The sequence below is a fragment of the Adiantum capillus-veneris genome, chromosome 13, assembly GCF_014529385.1.
Source record: "Adiantum capillus-veneris isolate H3 chromosome 13, ASM1452938v2, whole genome shotgun sequence".
Taxonomy (NCBI): Eukaryota; Viridiplantae; Streptophyta; class Polypodiopsida; order Polypodiales; family Pteridaceae; genus Adiantum; species Adiantum capillus-veneris.
The window spans coordinates 54,027,903-54,033,930 of NC_140943.1; the positions used below are offsets into that span (position 1 = coordinate 54,027,903).

Here is a 6,028-nt window from a genome sequence, read left to right on the forward strand (position 1 = left end):
ACCACTTGTAAATTCTCTTGCTTTTGATAAATCAATGAAGAGCTCAGTTTTTACATACATGATGTTTGTCAAAGAGTCCCTAAAATATCCTAATGTTTTATTAAATGTAAATGGTAGGAGTCAAGACGAATTAGACTTGTCTAATTTTCTAAAATGATTCCAAGATGTGTTCATCTATGTTATCACTATGGACTTACCTCAAAAAATGAGGGGATGATGACCATCAAATTGAGCTCCTACCAGGAAGGTCACCACCTAACAAGCCTCCTTATCGAGTTTCCCAAGCTCAACAAGAGGAGATCATGAGGCAAGTACAAGAATTGCTAGACAAAGGGATGGTGAGGCCTAGCTCCTCTCCCTTTTGTTCTTCAGTCCTTTTAGTGAAAAAGAAAGATGGTACATACCGTATGTGTGTGGACTATCGAGCACTAAACCATATCACTATCAAAAACAAATTTCCTATACCTAGGGTATAAAATCTGTTTGATAAGCTACTAGGCTCTACCTACTTCAATAGGATTGACCTTAAAAGTGGCTATCATCAAATAAGGATAGTGGATGAAGATATCCTAAAGACCGCATTTCGTACACCTTTTGGTCTTTGTGAATATCTAGTCATGCCTATTGGCTTGAACAACACCCCACCCAAGTTCAATCGTGTGATGGATAAAATCTTTAGACCCTGCTATAAATTCAATGGAGTGTTCTTTGATGATATCATCATCTACTCCAAGTCCTTGGAGGAACACAAGAAACATCTCAAAATGATTTTTCAAGCATTGAGGGCATTAGGAAGAGAATGGGGTCTAGGAGTGCCTCCTTATTTGGCAGTTTAAGGAAGTCAAACCTTTAGTATTAAGAAAGTTATCAAAGGGCAACTTTTGAAATCAAACAGGCAAAACGGCTAGTTTATTTGAATTCAATGTTTTCCCCGAAAATTGAATTTAAAATCTAGTGGGTAAAACCATATCATGTAGCATATCTATGGAAAGAGCTCCATGTGTAGATTGCAAATCTATGATCTCCACTCAAATCGGAGATCATATGTGGGAGTTATGGAAGGCCGAAAATCATAAAATTGTCCACCTCCTTTTTTAGGAAAAAAGTGCATCCTTTGACCACTCTTACACATCTCTTACACACCCACCATTTTTGCACACATGGCGTGCACCTATTTGTCAAAATGTTAATCACCTCCATAAGCTCATGGCAAATAAAGAGGCCCTCTACACCTCATCCGCTTCCTAATGGAGAACAAGTTTTTTCTCAAACAAATAAAATGAAAATTTTTTCTTCAAGAGATTCAATACTTAGGGCATATTATCTCTGAAGATGGTATCCGTATGGATCCATCGAAGTTAGAGGTAATAAAAGCATGGCCTAATCCAAGGAATCTACATGAGCTAAGAAGCTTTATAGGTATGTGTACATACTATAGACGCTTCATAGGAAAAGTTTCTCAAATAGAAGGACCAGTACATGACCTAACAAAGAATAAATTTAAGTATTCATGGTATGCTAAGGAAGAAAATTCTTTTGACAAGTTCAAAGAGAAGCTTACCTCCCAACTAGTCCTCATGCTTTCAGATCCTTGATAAAACTCGTTGATAAAACTTGTTGATAGCTTTGTTCCTTGATAAAATCATTGGTGCAAAGAATATGGAAGCTTCATGCACCAAATTATTCTTGAAAAACACACCTAGTGTCCCTAGCCTCAGTCCCAAGACCTCACACACCTTAAAAAATGGTAAGAGCTAGCAGGGAATGAGGATAGATTGAGAGGAAGCAGAGGTATCTAGGACAAAGAAGTATTCTCCTCACATAATCACTCTAATAGCATAGCTTAGCTTAGTAATTAGCATGGTAGAGGAGATGAGCATGCCATTGAAGCTTGGTTCTTGGTTGGATTTGCATTCCATAGCCAAGAGTTGTTGGTGTAGGCCTCTACTTCTCAATGCTTGGAGAAGGAGATGTGTGTGTAGAAAAATGTGTAAGTTTAAAAATGCCCAGCGCTCTCTCTTGGTCGACCCCTCTTGATTTTTGCTCATGCTGGCCTCTCATTGTCTCCTGCAAATCTTAGCCAATCACAAATTAGAAGCATGATTGATAGCCTTGTGACATGTGTCCCCCTTCTGTGAGAGCTTTAGGTAATTAAATAATTCAACTAAACTCTCATTGGACCTCTTAGTCTTCTGGCCAATAGGAATCAGGAAAGACATTGGGCTGCTAAATGCTCATTGGACCCCTTGGTAGAATGCCCAATAGTCTTCTAGGGAGCTTAATTTCTATTGTTTCTTTTATCAAGCATTTTTAAATTGATTAGACTAATTTTACTCTAGCCTAATTCTCATTGTTCCACCTCTATGTCCATCCAATAAGATTTGAGGGGAGGTGAGGGGCAACTAGCGTAGGAGCCTGCCATGTGTCTAGTATTCCCTTTGTGTAAAGGGGAATCCTTGGAGTGTGTGTGTATGTGTTTCTCTCTCATCCCGTACTCTCATGGATTTCCCCCTCCTTGATAGGGATGTGGGAAGACGTTTTAGTATTCCCATGACCATCCAATTTTCCCCTACATTGGCCTTTTGGCAATTGAATAAAAAATTAGGAACCTTAGCCTATGGAAGTCTTAAGTAATGGAGTTGAACCTTAGGTCTTTTAAGTCCCATTAAAGCACATTGCTCTTTTGCAGACTATCCCCCTTTGGATCCCTATTTTCCCTCCTTTGGATCCCTATAGAGACCAGTCTGGCAACCTTAACAATATTCTAGCTTTTACTCCCCTGGTACTTCCCCATATTAAATGATCATTTTAGCATGAGAAAATCATTTGGCAGTTTTAGATCCTAGTTTTTTATGACACGTATTTCTTTATTTCCTTGGAGGGGCATGCCTTGCACGTTACAAAAATTTGTTAGGACGCATGGGCCACTGGAACTACAAGAAATCCAATGTTGGTTGACTGTCGTATCGTATCATATGGGGAGGTTAACTGTGTGGGTCTTTTTATTCCTTAGAAATTTTAGGGCGGGGGGGGGGGGGGGGGGGGGGGGGGGGGGGGGGGGGGGGGGGGGGGGCTTGTCGACGTACCAGGCTATTCATTCCCATTGCCATACAAAATCTTTGTATCCTATACATTCTTAGTCCATCCCGTAAAGGCAACATACCAAAGGTCATGTCTAGATAAAGGCCTCATTGTCGCACCACAAGTGTTTTGTCAAGACCCTTTTCACCCATGCAGTAAGTGCTTATATTGGATCAAATCATGATCATGAGGTATCCATAAGGAAAACACACTATTTGTTGCTAGCCACGATAAAATTTAGGAGTAAATTATGTGAGCATGGCCTAATGTACAAATTTTAAGGGATGATTATGAAGAAGATGATATTATAGAATTAGAATAGAATACGTATTTCTTTATTTCAGTGTACCATGTAGGGGCATGCCTTGTAGCGATACAAATTTGTTAGGATGCATGGGACTAGAAACACTAGAAGACAAGCGCCATTGGTACTACAAGCAATTAAATGATGGACATCGACTGTCGTATCTTATTGTATCATATTGGGAGGTTAATTGATTGTGTGGGTCTTTTTATTCACTTATATGAGCATGGCCTAATGTAAAAAGTTTAAGAGATGAGTACGGAGAAGAGGATTTCATAGAATTAGAATAGCATACGTATTTCTTTATTTCCTTTCAGGGGCATGCCTTGCAAGTGACACAAATTCGCATGGTCCATTCGCACTACAAGCAATTCAATGTGATTGGTTGACTGTCGTATCGTATCGTATTGAGAAGTTGACTTGGAACTAGAATGGCATACGTATTTATTTATTTCCTTGTGGGGAGGGGCATGCCCTGCAAGTGACACAAATTTGTTAGGACGCATGGGCCATTGGTAGTTACAAGCAATTCAATGTTGGTTGACTATCATATCGTATCGTGTTGGGAGGTTGATTGTGCGGGTGTTTTTATTCTTGAGGACTATTTAGGGGGGTAGTGTCAACGCACCAAGCTATACATTCCCATTCCCATACAAAATCTTTGTAGCCTATACATTCTTAGTCCACCCCATGAAGGAACCATACGTCTAAAGGTCATGTCTAGATGGAGGCCTTATTGCCACACACTCATGTGTTTTGTCAAGACCCTTTGCACCCATGCTGTAAGTGCTTACATTTGATCAACTCATGATGATGAGGTGCCGATGAGAAAAACACACTATTTGTTGCTAGCCACAATAAAATTTTGCAATAAATTATGTGAACATAGCCTAATGTACAAATTGTAAGGGATAAGTATGAGAAGACGATATTATAGAATTAGAATAGAATATGTATTTCTTTATTTCAGTGTGGTATGCCTTGCAGGTGATACAAATTGGTTGGGACACATGGGACTAGAAACACTAGAAGACAAGTGTGATTGGTGCTACAAGCAATTCAATGTTGGTTAATTGATTGTGTGGGTATTTTTATTCATTCACGGGGGTGTCGACGCACCATGTGAAACGCACAAGTCGAGTGTCCTAGTTGAGGGTGTTTTGGACGCTAGTGATGAGGTGGTGCACTTCATCATCATCAATGCCAAGAGTGGTCTCTAGCACCTCCTCGGGGAGAGGCGGGTTGGAGGCGAAGAGGGCAACAGCGAGTTGGGAGGCACCAGGGTTTTGGCTATTGAGGGCGGCGATGGCAAGGGCGGGCTTGGATTTGTCTGGGTTGAATTGGAAGTGGACGAGGCCACGGGGAAATACGAAGAGATAACCAACATAGATGGTTTGGTAGAAGACCTGGTTGGTGGTTGGTTGGGTGGAGGTGGAGACGAAGCCCACGAGCAGCGTGCCTTGGGCGAGGAAGAGGAATTCGGTGGCACGGGGGTGCACGTGCGGCGGGTTGATGCCGCGGGGCTTGTAGTCGATGCGGGCAATGGAAAGGCCTTGTGTGTTGAGGATGCCGAAGTTAGTGGCGCTGACAAGGTTGACAGCGGAGCCGAGGTTTCTGGTGAAGTTGGTTGCATTACGGAGCAGTGGTGAGGCAAAGTCAAAGGATTGCACAACAACGGTAGGCTTGCAGGGCAGGCCGTTGATGTTGAAGGTGAGCTGGAGCTGTTGTAGCTCGTCGGAGGTGAGGGCCACGCAGAAGTCTTGCAAGGGGTCCTCATCAGCAGCAGAGATAGTTGGAGGCAGGGATGCGACCAACCCTGTGAGAACTTAGAGATTAACTTAAATGTGATTTATATCACTATTAATTAATATGCTAATGTCAAGACATAAGAGAGTGCAAGATAGAAATAGAGCAATGACAATAGATTGCACTTGAATGGAGAGTGAAGACCTTGTTACAAATGAGGGTAGCTAATGGGATTTATATACAAGTTGAGGGAGTGAGGATTATCCATCACATGTGAGTTATAGGTAGGTGAGAATAGACACATGTTGAGACTTGCATAGGTAAAAAGGGTCCATGTGGGAATTAGGTGTAAGGACTATGGGAAAAGAGGTAGGTGGAAAGAAGTCCACACTTACTAAAATCATAAGTTACTTTTACATCCCCCCTTAAGGGTGGACTTCTCGTTGTAGCGCATTGAGATTGATGAACAAAAAATTTTGTGAAGTAGCCATGTCATAGATACATGCTATCCCCCCTCAATGAGAAGTTCATCCAGTAGGGATCAAACTAAAATTACAAGATGAGGCGTGAGAGATGTAGTCAATCGCTTGCAGAATCATGTACTCCGATGTGCCAAGAAGAGGAATGTCATCCGATGCGCCTAAGATAGCCATGCCTTTAGAGATTTGCCATATGTAGATATTGTAGTCTGCCATAAGACGTTCCCAGCCACGTTTGAGCAAGTAGTGGTGTATGCAGATGTACCACTCTTGTGCAGATTGTTTTAAGCCATAAATGGGCTTATGCAATTTACATACATAATCAGGGTGGTGAGGGTCTTCAAAATGAGGAGTTTGTAGCATATAGATGAGCTCTTGGAGCAAGCCATGTAAGAAGGGAGTTTTTATATCAAGATGA

General features: G+C 41.5%; 1 pseudogene; it reads right to left on the reverse strand.

Moving 5' to 3' along the window:
• Positions 1–4,530: 4,530 nt before the first annotated feature.
• LOC147444017 (germin-like protein 12-2 pseudogene) lies at positions 4,531–5,784 on the reverse strand (annotated as a pseudogene).
• Between the last annotated feature and the right edge of the window lie 244 nt (positions 5,785–6,028).